Here is a 13,891-nt window from a genome sequence, read left to right as displayed (position 1 = left end):
TTGATACAGCCCATAAGAGTTCTTCCAAACTATTTCTTATCCAAAAGGGTATAAAGATCCTTCCCTGCTTCTACCATAAAGTTGTTATAATGATTCTATGAACATTTTGAAATGTAAATCTCTTTACAAATATAAGTCACAGCACGTGTGACATCCATGAGCATTCTGTCAAGGACAAACACAAACACTTGACAGGTTTCCTAAGGATACCCAGGAGAAATTCAGATGAAAAAAAATGAAGTCCCCCTAAGCCTTGAAGGTGAATACTTGCAAGCTCATTTGCTCCAGAAACTGAGCTGAAGATTTCAGCCAAACCTAGGAGACACTGAGAAACCTGTGTCAGTAGAGGAAGGCAGTCACACATCATCCTTCCAACAAGGAATGAGACATGTCCTCCAACACCAGCTATTCTGGAAGAAAATCCAGCAAGGAGAGTGAACTGGCTGACAATGGAAAAACAAGAACAATGACCCCTTGTCACTTGAAGTGTGAAACAGAATGATCTAGACTTTTAAAAAATTTGTTTCTTCTCCCTTTCATTCCACTGCAGACTGTATGTCAACTTGAACCTTTATATCGGATTCAAACAGGCAAAAACACATCCTAGCTACATGCTTTTATTTGTAGTAAAATTTAATACTCTATCTCCATGGTATCGGAATGGAGCACATGCCTTCATATTGAGTAATTTATAGGGTATATTCAACTTACACATAGGTTAGATTCAAAGGAGCCAAATAAGTTGTGCCTGCTTGGATTTTTAGCATAATGAATAATAAGTGACTCCTATTTATCCTTTATGCATTTACATAATTTTCTTTGAAATGGAAATTCCTTTTGAAAACTAGTCCTCAAAGTGATTTCTGAATAACAATTTTAATGAATGAGTCAAAATAAGCAACCACAGCACCTTAATTTCCCTTAAATTCATTTGTAAAATAAGGGAATACCAATAGTTGACTTCATCTCTATCCTATCTGTTTGACCCTGAATTTTTAGGTGAGTTTCTCTTACCATTCTTCCAAACTTCCATATTTTAACTGGACATTTTTGTTCAGCTAGGTAGTGGGTAAGGAGGAAACAAGTGGATAAGAGAAAAGAGGTTTGTTCTGTTGGCCAAGATTTGTAAGCCTTTACATTTTTCTTTAAAAGTAAGTTTAAGTTTAGGAGATATTTATGAATATTAATGCTGTTATTTTAATTGAAAGATTAATTGGATAAATACTACATTTAAGTCACTTATGTAAATATTATAGACCCTAACAAAGATCTATGCTTCATTTTCTTTCTTTTTTTGATTAAGTTTTATTGCATTATGTTGAGAAAAGATACATAATTTCAATTCATCTGAATTTGTTAACATTTATTTTTTTTATTTTTTTGTTGTTTGTTTGTTTGTTTGTTGTTTGTTTTTGTTTTTTTGTTAACATTTAAAAACATATTTTGAGCAAATAGACTTACATCACATTCTTTTTTTCCCTTTTGTACCTAACTCATCTCAGAGACCCCCCTTCAAAACCTGCAATACCTTACATTTTTTATCATATTCTTTAAAATTATAAAATATTATAACAATAAAAATGAGTATTATAAAAGTTGTTTGATATAAAACAACTGTATGATATTTTAAAATAATCACTATTAGTTTTTTAATGAACATAAAGTCTTTTTGTTTGTTTGTCTGTTTGTTTTGTTTTTAGTAGAGCTTAAAACCTTGGCTCTTATTGTGGTACAAACACAAAATAAGAACAGTTTTTGGACATTGGAGTTCATTGTAATAAGGCTGTACTTGAATGTCCCTCACTTCACCAAAGGATTTTACCTCCATAGTAGATAAGCTAAGAGTTGACAGTTCTGTTGTGCCAAGGAATGAATTGCAGGCACGATTTTTGGATACAAATTTCCTGCTACGGTCAAAGCTATTTGAATTCAGTGATTGACGTCATTTTCTGCTCACAGGGAACAGGTTACATCCATTTAAGAAATGTTGTGTGAATTATGATAATCTATCCATGAAGTCATTCATCAACTGTTTCAATGAACAATGGTTCTGCTTGGAGGGTGGCACAGACGTTAGGTGAAGGTAAGATTCTGGTTCATTGGCTGTGATGGTTTTGAAAAGCATTCATCTCAGAATAAGAGTAACTTATAAAGTCCTCTTCTTCAAAATTGATACAATAATTATAAATATCAAGCAAAGACTTCAGTCTCACTCTTTGCTGTTCTCTTACAAGCCACCTCCCAAATTAATTGTCTACATTTCTTTTGGCTGTATAAAATTTTTTGAAATATGTAAGCTGTTCTGAAAACCATAGTATAGTGTAAAAACATCAAATAAACAATCCTACTAATAGAGAGGCTGAGAAATGAGAAGCACGATTCCAAGGCCATTATGTGGCCCACAGCAAGACCATGTCATGTACAAACAAGCAGAAAGTGTATATGGATTGAAGAGTATTGGACCTATTTCTCCCATTACCAAATTAGAGAGACCACGTGATGACAGCCGACAAATTTCTAATTCCTCATATTTTTTGAATTTCAATCAACAAGTGTTTGTTGGTAATATTAATTTTCATATTAAGAGATATTAAGGAAAGGTGAATGTTACTTCCTGTTAATTTTCTTGTTAGAGGTGGAGTGATGTTTGTGTGGGTTTGTTGAAAGATTACTTTCTTGCTTCTTCTAGGGTGTAGTTTCACTCCTTGTGTTGGTGTTTTCCATCTATTATCTTTTGAAGGGCCTGTTTTGTGGAAAGATATTGTGTAAATTTGGTTTTGTCATGGAATATCTTGTTTTCTCCGTCTATGGTGATTGAGAGTCTGTTATTTGACCTTTTTCCCTTATTGCTTTTAAAATTCTTTGTTTAGTGCATTTGGTGTTTTGATTATTATGTGACAGGAGGAATTTCTTTTCTGGACCAGTCTATTTGGAGTTCTGTAGGCTTCTTTTATGTTCATGGGCATTTCTTTTTTTAGGTTAAGGAAGTGTTCTTCTATAATTTTGTTGAAGGTATTTACTAGCCCTTTAAGTTGGGAATCTTCACTCTCTTCTATACCTATTATCCTTAAGTTTGGTCTTCTCATTGTGTCCTAGATTTCCTGGATGTTTTGGGTTAGGTGCTTTTTGCTTTTTTAGTTTTCTTTGACTGTTGTGTCAATGTTTTCTATGGAATCTTCTGCACCTGAGATTCTCTCTTCTATCTCTTGTATTCTGTTGGTGATGCTTGCATCTATGACTCCTGATCTCTTTCCTAGGTTTTTTAACTCCAGGGTTGTCTCCCTTTGTGATTTCTTTATTGTTTCTAGTTCCATTTTTAGACTCTGGATGGTTTTGTTCCTTTCCTTTGCCTGTTTGATTGTGTTTTCCTGTAACTCTTTAAGGGATTTTTGTGTTTCCTTTTTAAGGGCTTCTAGCTGTTTACCCATGTTCTCCTGTATTTCTTTAAGGGAGTTATTTATGTCCTTAATGTCTTCTATCATCAACATGACAAGTGATTTTAGATCTGAATCTTGCTTTTCTGGTGTGTTGTGGTATCCAGGACTTGCTATGGTGAGAGAATTGGGTTTTGATGATGTCAAGTAACCTTGGTTTCTGTTGCTTATGTTTTTACGCTTGTCTCCTCCCATCTGGTATCTCTTATGCTACCTATCCTGGCTATGTCTGACTGGAGTCTGTCCTTCCTGTGATCCTGGTTGTGTCAGAACCTTTCCAGTCAGGGTGTCTCTGTGATCCTGTGATTCTGGGATCCTGCAATCCTGAGATCCTGGGTGTGTCCAAGCTCCTGGGATCCTCTGATCCTGGGCATGTTAGAGCGCCTAGGAGTGGAGCTCCCTCCGGGTATTGTGGGGCTGGCTACAGAGTTTGTGTCCAAGGGCTGCTCAGGGTGCTGGCCCAGACAGACCAGAAGGTATGCTTCATTTTCTAGCAGGTACCAATGAAAGAAAGCAATAAGACAGCACTGTTTTATCCTTTTATGCTTCAGTCATTGCTAAGATGGTTGTGTTAATCCCAAAGATGGGAGAAAGACCACTGACCCAAATCATCATGGCCAAATTAATTAAAGCAAGAAATTAATTAAAGCTTTTTAATTTATATACACTGGCTGTCTTCCCCTAAGGTGGGATTTGAGAGATCAGCATTGGACATGAAGAAGACAAGGCTTTTATAGCTCAGGGGTAGGTGGGCAAAATAAGAGCAGAACATTAGCACAACCAGTTAGTCCTTCCTGAAACAAAGAGATTGCAAGGTAGGCTTCTAACAAAGTAGTTATAACAACAGGTAGTCATAACAAGGTAGTCATAGGTGGTCATATAACCTTTTGAAACAAAGGTAGGATTACAAGATGGCTATAAGCAACTTTTTGAAATAAACACTTGATTGCCATTTCTGGAACAGACAATATACAACCATCTGTAGTCAAGTTTGCAGGTGGGGCATAGCCCAATCCTTGAGAAACAGATTTATCAAAAACAAGAATGAACCTATTTGTCTTTAGTATAAAAATGTCTTTTAAGCCTCAGATGGAGGGAGGCTGGCTCTTCAATTGGTCCCTACAAGGAAACTAAGGAAAGCCTTTCCCTTCATGGGATATTTAAATGCACAGGTTTTTATTGTTTGTTAGATTAAATATACATGGCCTCTACATATTTATATTTTTTTACATCTCTTTATAATGAAAGTGTTTACAATAGTTTCTTTCCAACTTCTTGATATACAGAGCATCATTATTGGCTACCGTCCTCTTACGCACATATAACTTTTTGCTCCTCTCTGATTCTCTGACTGGAACTTCATGCTAACCAATCAGCTTTTCCATAGACTTCTCTATCCACTACTTTCCTAATCTCTGGTAACCAGTATTTTACTTTAAAACTTTATGAATAAAGTATTTTTTTTGCTTTTTTTTTAAACTACCCGGAAAACTCCAGTTAGGGAATTTTGGTTAGTTTATTTCTCCATTTAAAGAATATGAAACTGTTAAGAATACTTTAACAGAATGAAATATTTATAAGAGTGTGCATTTTCTGGAGTGCATTTGCTTAACTCAACCTCTATTCTTAATTGTCATTTTGGATTTTGACACTGTAGAAGACAGAGGGTTTCATGTTAACTGAGATGAAGGAGAAAGAAAAGCAGAGTGGACTGTAACAATGGTGGTAAAGGTCAGAGGACAAGGGCATGGTAAAAATGGGCGTCATTGGGAAAGGACAATATCTACATTCTCTACCATTGAAGTTTGCAGAGAATCTGTTATTCTCTGGGTTGTTTGGGTAAACTCATGCTCATTAAGTCCCTTGTCTTAGAGTCTAAATTCTCTTCCTCTTCTTTCTACTGTTGAATATATGACTTAAAATGTGGTTAAGTCCTGTTAATTTCCCTGCAGCTTGTAAAGCCAACAGCAGTTTTGAAACTTTTGCAGAGCAAAAAGTAAGCAACTTGAGAAAAAAAATTAATGTTCATATTTATTATCCTGGTCTAGTTAAAAATACATGAACAGTACCTTGGTCTAGTAAAAACTAAGTTACTGAAATTACACTATTTACACCGTTACAAGTTATAAGGTCAGTATTAGTCACAATTAATGACAGTTCTTCAGAAGAGAAAAATGTTAATGTCATAAATCTCAAGGCAAATCTAGGTTCTGGTAACATTAAACAAAAATATTTTTACAGCTAGAAAAGTTGTTTCTCAGCGATTATATCTTTCAATGGTGTTTTGAAATAATAATAAGCTGGCTCAGCGGAGTTGGGAAGCAAAGTTTGAAGTAACCAAATCAACCCAATCTTTAGGAGTGTGTGGTTATCCCGTAGATGTGGTGCTTTGGCTTTTTATTCATTGACAAAGTCAGAGAGTGTATATAACTTACTAACTCTTGTTCTGGGACTTTGACTATATCTAAAAAAGAAATACCCTTAAATCAATTGCCTCCTGAGATACAATCTTCATGCTCTAAATATAGCCTTCCTCTTTTTCATGTAACTTTATCATTGATTTTCTAATTTGATTCTAACCTTAATACAAACATTAATATTTACATTATAATTTACATTCTATTTCACCCTATGTGTTCAATGTTATGGTTTTTGTGTATGAAATGAAATGCTCTCTGAAACTATTAAATAATCTAAAAATGAGTTCCAGCTGTCTACCTTCAATCATGCGCCAGCACTGCCCCTACTAGAAATATTTGTGTTGTGTGAACCCACAGGAGATAGGACTTTCTGCTTGATAGAGTCAGAAGTTATTCAAATGCTGAAAATGAATAGAAGATATAAAAGAAGTCAGGCAGATAAATAGACATTTTTAGGTTCAAAGCAAAGTCTGGTTATAGTACATAAAAAAAAAAAAAACCTATGTCAATGGAAGCTGTTTGTAAAGACAAAATCAATGGAAATAAATGGCTCGGTAAATCAGTAACATGTCTTACTGTTGTGGGGATTATGTATAAATTGTTAGAAGATAATGACAAGGAACTAAGCAGAAAGCAGAACTGAATAGTTAGCAGTAGGTTAAAGGTAGCTTTAGGAAGGAGGATAAAATGTAGCGTTGGCTCTGTTGCAGTGGGAGGAGCAGAGCTACTTCCGCTGAGTCACCGGATGCTGCTGACTCAGTCTAAGAACTCATTTTTAGCTTCAGAGCAGAAATTTCAGCACTCAGTCTTTTACAGCGGAAGGACTAGGTATTAATCTTCGTTTCGTCACAGTCATTTCTGAGTTCAAGGCTGTGCCTAGCAGTGGGGTGAGAGAGTCAGCACTGGGGACTGTAGTTACTTAGGTGCCGGTGGAAGATTCTTTGTTTCAAGCTTTGTCCTTCTCTTTCTTTTCATGTTTGCCTTCTTCCCACGTGTGTGAACCTGCTAGAACTAACAATGCTGCCTCTGACGTGACACAGAATACCCTTTTGCAATTCAAACCATATTTATTCGTTTGTTTATTTATTTATTTATTTATTTTACTTTTAAGTTTTTGAGATTATAAGGTAATTACAACATGTTCCCCTTCATGTGCATGTCACACAAGTCTGATTAGTTATGTCTTTGATAGAATTTTAACATGTGTGACTTCAAACATCCTTCTGTCCACAATAGCTCATAGTCCCTTCACTGTTCTCATTAAAGTACTTTGAAAAACACATTTGAAGAAATGGAGTTAAGAGTTTGCTGCACAAGAAATGCCTACCTGATTGCTATTAAGATAGAATGTTAACAGAAAACATGCAGAGGAAGTCCTCAAGATGGTGTGTTAGGGACTTCTTAGCTTGTCTCTGAGCTGAAGCACCAGGCTGCCCATACCATACCTACACATGACGTAGGAAGTGGGATTACTTCACCTGAATTTCACACTTGGTATTACTTTCAAAGGTTGCAGTCTAGAGTTTTTCTATTAAATAGAAAATGATTATACAAGAAGAAATTAAATTTTATGTTTTCGTCAAAGTAAAAGATTCTTGAATTTTCATTTTAAAAAATATTTTTGGCTAAAAATGTGCAGAGAAAACAAAAATCTTTGAAAACTAAGAATTATAAATGTGTATAGTATCTAAAAGTTGGTTTTTAAGCCACTTAGTATAAAATATTTCCAATTCTCCTATATCAAATTCATTCTATTTGAGAATCATAGCATCAAATAACACAAAAATTAATGAAATATTTCACACATATATTTTTATAAAATCAAATAAATACAACTCTGAAGCATTTTCTCTTGAACATTCTCAAAATTTGGAAAATGGGGCCATTCAAAGTCTGAGAATTTATCTGAGAGAAATTTATTTTTCTGCAAAGTTCATTACTTTATTTTTCTTTATGAAGGATTTCTCTGTGTGTCTGTAGCACATTTTAACTTGATAAGCATTTTCTTTCTCCATATCGTCACCAGCATTTGTTGTTGGATTTCATGATGATAGCCATTCTGATTTAGGTGAGGTAATATGGCAAAGTAGTTTGAATTTGAGTTTCACTGATAACTAGGAATATTGAGCTCTTTTCAAAATACTTGCTGGTCATTTATGGTTCTTCTGTGAACTTCTTGTTCTTTTCACTAGTCAACTTATTGACTGGTAGCTTTGGATAATTATATATACTCATTTTATTTCAAGATACCAATCATAATGGAGAAACAGATTTAGAGTGAATGCAAACCAGTTTTAACTACTTGAGAAACTTTCTAAATTCTCATAGTCTTAGTATCCTCACCTTTAATAAAAAGATTAATCTGTCTCAAAGAGTTACTGTGAGCTGTAAAGAATGTGAGTCCTGTAGAGATTTTACGTGCTAATTGGTTCATGCTATTACCTCACAGCATGGATTTCTATTTTTGTAATCTTTAATTTTTAAGTGCATCGCTGAAAATGCACTCCAACATATTTTTGTGCAATATTATTGCAGACATCAGACCAGAAATCACTAGTAAGATTTAACAAAACCTATTATTTTTAATTCATCATGTGAGGATTTTATACATTCATACAAAATATTTTAGTCATATTCACTTCCACTCCCTGCTTCAGTTCCCCCAGATACTTTCATGTCTCCTTCCCAACTTTATGTCTCTCCTCTCTCCCATTCTCTATTTCCTGTCTCTTTCATAATTCAGTAAGTCCAATTAGTGCTATCCATACATGCACAGGTGTGGGACCATGATCGACCTACCAGAAGCCACACTCCTCACGAAAACTCCCTTTCCTCCACCTGTGGCAGCTCTCAACCATCACTAGCTCCTCAGCTATAGGTGGAGGCTGTGTGCTCCTCCCACCCATTAGGGACTGTTGACTGGTGTGGTCTTTGTGGGTCTTGCACAGACCTTGCTGTGAATTCACGAGTGTAATAGCCCTGTAATATCCGGCACTATTTCATCCCAGTCCTCCACAGATTCTCTTCTTATAGTCTTCTGCTTCCTTTTCATGATGGTATTTGTATGATATAATGACCCATTTATGACTGAGTATTAACTGCCATTCATTATCTCTGATAAGCTGTGTCTTTGATAAGGACTGAGTGCTGAATTCATCTATGATTTTAGAGATATGTAGTTAGAAGGCAGTTTCATATAATTTCTATGTACCTTGATGATGGTAGAAAGTTCATCCCTAGGGTCTCTGAGTTCCTAAGCCACAGACAGGATTTTGGATAGATTTACAGTACTAGGCATGAATTTATTTCTAAAGAGAGACCCTTAAATCCAATCAGAAAGGGATTGTTACCCTCACAACATTCATACCAGTATTGGACATATCTTGCCAGGCCAGTCATTTCTGTAATCACAGGATTCACTGCTGGTTCAGAGAGCATTGTTAACTTTTTGCTCGCAGCAGCCTTCACAGCGCCTTCTGGTATTATGGAAGGTAGTCAGCAGAAGCAGCCTCCACACCAGTACCAACCTTTTGTCCAAGTTCTGTGACCAAAGTATTTGGTATCTTTCGCAATCATGTCTTACTATCAAATCCAGGTGGCAATATACTGCATTGGTTTTAGTGTCTCTGGTACCCTATTTTTGACCAATAATTTCAAGGAAGATGTTTTTGGATAAAAAAAAAAGTCCATCCAACCAACCAACCAACCAACCAACCAACCAACCCTTTCCAATGACCTCAATCATGCAATAAGTATTTGTACCCAGCTATGATGTGGATTATGAATACAAAGCTCTTTCTCCAGCACAGCATTCATTCTTATTGTTTTAGGGATGAACTTTGGGACATAAAGTTGAATTACACAGCAAAATGAAAACTACATTTTTAAAATTTTTTTAATTTATTTTTTAATTAGGTATTTTCTTCATTTATATTTCAAATGCTATCCAAAAGTCCCCCAGAACCAACCCCCAACTCCCCTTCCCACACTCTCCCACTTCTTGCCCCTGGCGTTCCCCCGTACTGAGGCATATAAAGTTTGCGAGACCAAGGGGCCTCTCTTCCCAATGATGGCCGACCAGACCATCTTCTGCTACATATGCAGCTAGAGACACAAGCTCGGGGTGGGGGGGAGGTAATGGTTAGTTCATATTGTTGTTCCACCTATAGGGTTGCAGATCCCTTTAGCTCCTTGGGTGCTTTCTCTAGCTCCTCCATTGGGGGCCCTGTGTTCCATCCAATAGCTGACTGTAAGCATCCACTTCTGTGTTTGCCAGGCCCCAGCGTATCCTCACGAGACAGCTATATCAGGGTCCTTTCAGCAAAATCTTGCTGGTGTATGCAATGGTGTCAGAAGCGTTTGGAGGCTGATTATGGGATGGATCCCTGGGTATGGAAGTCTCTAGATGGTCCATCCTTTCGTCTCAGCTCCAAACTTTGTCTCTGTAACTCCTTCCATGGGTGTTTTGCTCCCAATTCTAAGAAGGGGCAAAGTGTCCACACTTTGGTCTTCGTTCTTCTTGAGTTTCATGTGTGAAAACTACATTTTCAATATCATGTCCATGTTGTGGCCAGACACCTCTTGTCCTTGGTTTCCCTGATGAAAGTCTTTGTATGAGTTAGTGGAATTTCAGAATCATCAGTTAAGCTAGAGGACCTTCAGAGAGGTTCTAGGCAGATTCTGTTATGAATATAGAGATAAAGTACGTTTCTAATGGCCAGGTAAATTCACATCCATGATTCTTTCTCATTTGGACTGGGTATGGTGTATTTCCATGCCTTGGAAGGCAACATGTGAAAGTCATGGGAAATGAATTATTTTCTATAACTCCTCAGAGTTTTATGAATAAGTTATAGACTCAACAAGTGACTTCATTACTCATCAGCAATTAAAGATAAAACAGCATTGAAAATCAGCCTCTTTAAGAATAACAAAACCATGCCATCTGAATTTTAAAAGAGTTTACATATTTTTTCTGTGCTGAGTTCTGTATATATGTTTATGAGTATGCTTGAATGTTTGTGTGTGTGGGTAAATGACAAAGGATAAGAATGTTTGGTGGATAATGGCCTTAGTAGTAGAATGAATGTGCAAAAGAAAGGCAATTCTTCCTTTATCATGTGTGTAATTAGTCATTTCCAATTATGTGACTATTGAACTTTGAATATGATTAAATGGCCAGAGGCAGATAGGGAATTGGCAATATGAAAATGTGTGCAATATACAGGTTGCATCTTTTGAATCAATAAATTGCTTCCCCTGGTTAATGGAAGACAATGGGACTATACAATATTGTGAACATTACAAAGCTCTTCTGTGTGTGTGTTAAATTGTGTCCTTGATGTCATTTCTGAGACCTCTCACCTCTTGACTAATATGAAATTGTTCTAGGTCAATGGTTACATTATTACTGGAAGAAACTGAATTATTTTGTGGCCATAGAGAATTCAGATTAAGAGCATAAAAATTCAAGCAAAAGCAATTGAAAAATGTCACATAAGAAATTTGAGACCTGGAGACCTCCTATATTTATGCATAAATATAGTTGCTTCAACTACTCAATTTATTCTAAATAAAAACTTGAATGCCAAGTGCTGAGAGATGGATGCCAATTCTTTTCACAGTGGGAGAGGATTTGCATCTGTAGAAAGATAACGTTAAATGATGATTTCACTTTCCACTTCTTGGTTAGGGAGAGTAAGTATGTCATTACCTTATCAGTACTGCTTTCTCTCTGTCTCTCCTTCATTTTATTTTTCTCCATCTGGATTATTCATTTTTAAAATATCCCATGTATATTTGTTGTTGCTATGGGCAAACACAGGAAGAGAAGTATTTATTGAGCGGGTGGTTTGAGGAGATACAGTCTCCGTGGTAGAGAAGGCATGGTAGTAGCAGGTGACCCATGATGGCAGGGCTGTGCTGGAATTCCCCAACTGCTCTCAGCTCAGTGAACACTCAGGAGAGAGGAAACAGGAAGCAGAGGAGCTGGCCTATCAATCTCAAGGTCTGCTCCACAGGGGCTTTTTTTTTTTTTCTAGCTAGGCTCTACCTGCCAAAGGCTCACATCTTCCTGAAACATCACCACCAGCCAAGGACCAAAGTGCTCACACACATAAGCCCACGGACGACATCTCACACCCAAACTGTAATAATGTCCTCTACTTTTTAATTGCCTTTTTCTTACTCTGAGTTAAGTTTCAAGGGCAGAGACCTTTGATTTATTAATTGACCCACTCCGAAATTTTGGTGTGTCCAAACTCTTCCTTTCTGGGTGAAAAATGCCTTACAGAGGAATTTTCAAGATTAAAAACAAACAAACAAACCAAAAAACCAAAAACCAAAACAAAACCAAAAACAAAAAAAACTTCCTTGTCTCTGTCTTCTTCTATAAGTATCTGCTTATGATTTCAAATATAAGCTTAAAAGGCTTATAATTGTTATGCTTGATAAGAGGGCAGGGATGTGTAATGTTGATTTCGGTTTTTGTAGTGTAGTCTTCATTCCTTGATCACAGACTATTTTATTCTGATAGAAAACAAAACAAATGAACAAATCTCAGTTCTCTTCTTACTTCAAACACTAGATGTCTCTCTAGGGATGTTCAGAGTCCCTGGATTCCACAGCAAGGAGACATTCATTTAACCATGCCACTTCTCAGAAGACAGAAGACAGCCACGGGTTCTGCACCTTGTTCCTGTCTAGTGTCGATGTGCTGGTGTGGTTGAGTTTCAGGCATGCCTCTTTTCTACAGACAGACGTTCATACAACAGTAGAGAACATGTAGAGCAGTATGACACATATCCGTTCAATCTGTCCACAAAGCAAGCTTATAGACCATGCAGCATTTTTATCTTTATAGTTTGAGAAATGAGGCCCAGCAATATTGTAGATCAGTTGGAAACCTGACTTAACAACTCATAGAGGACCTGAAGGTCACTCACTTATTTTCTCCTTCTTTCTCTTTCCTAGGGGTTGGAGAGGATGCTAAGAACATGTACCCCAACAACAGAAGACCCCAGTTTGGTTTCCAGCACCCACATTGGGCAGCTCAAAACCATCTAAAATCCAGCTCCAGAGAACCCAACACCCTCTTTTGGCATTAGTGAGTACCTGAACTCAGGTACACATCCCCTACTCTTCCATATATACACATACTTAAAAACAAAAACTAAAATCTTAAAATAAAGGCTAGAAGAACCTGAGGAGGAAAAATACCCCATAGGAAGACCAGCAGTCTCAACTAACCCAGACTCCTGAGATCTCTCAGACACTGAGCCTCCAACCAGGAAGCATACACTAGCTGATATGAGGCTCATGACACATGACACATATACAGCAGAGGAATGCCTGGTCTGGCCTCAGTGATGCACCTAACCCTTGAGAGACTTGAGGCCTCTGGGAGTAGGGAGGCCTGGTGGGGTGGGGCCATCCTCTTAGAGACAGGGGAGGAGGAATGGGATGAGGAACTATCACAGGGCAGACTGCTATGGGTGTTAGGTCTGGACTGTAAAAAAAAAATTTTTTTTAAATAGATGACATTCTCTTCCATGCATAGTAAAAATTTTAGTGTTCATTTGTTACACTTAACCCTGTTAATGAAACCTTTCTAATACTACAATCATTTTTCATTTAATACTTCTAAATTAGTGTATATGCTCAAGTAACATGGAAGTCTGAGGCTACCCCTCCCTTTGGTCTGAACCTTGGATAACCCTGGCTTGTGATTAGCTTTGAGGAGGTATACGTGTGAGCCTACATTCCTCTGTGGACTTTATTTGCTGCCAGGAGAAACATTTAATTTCCTGATGGGAGAAACTTATCTTTAAAGGAAGAGTCCCATTCTTTCTATTGTTACTTGAGGTTCCCTAAATGGTTTCAGTTTTAATGTAGTACAAACAAGGACTCCCTTAGATTATGGTTGAATAAATATATATAGGAAATGTTCCTTCTGACGAGTTTGTGTATTTTATGTGATAATGGACCAGTCTTGTTTTGATATGTTAGTAACACCCATAAACAATCTTGCTGCTATGT

General features: G+C 36.8%; 1 long non-coding RNA gene across 1 annotated transcript in view; it reads left to right on the top strand.

The window, feature by feature from the left end:
- The first annotated feature begins 1,995 nt into the window (after window positions 1-1,995).
- LOC115029391 (uncharacterized) overlaps window positions 1,996-13,891 on the top strand; it is a 46,596-nt gene continuing 34,700 nt past the window's right edge. Inside the window, exons 1-2 of the long non-coding RNA XR_015045241.1 lie at window positions 1,996-2,083; window positions 12,827-12,977. This is a non-coding gene — a long non-coding RNA (uncharacterized LOC115029391). The remainder of the gene's footprint in view (window positions 2,084-12,826; window positions 12,978-13,891) is intronic.

This window comes from Mus caroli, unplaced genomic scaffold (assembly GCF_978045245.1).
Source record: "Mus caroli unplaced genomic scaffold, Mus_caroli_1 scaffold_2, whole genome shotgun sequence".
Classification (NCBI taxonomy): domain Eukaryota; kingdom Metazoa; phylum Chordata; class Mammalia; order Rodentia; family Muridae; genus Mus; species Mus caroli.
The sequence above is the reverse complement of the archived record's forward strand: the minus strand, read 5'-3'. Positions and strand labels throughout refer to the sequence as shown.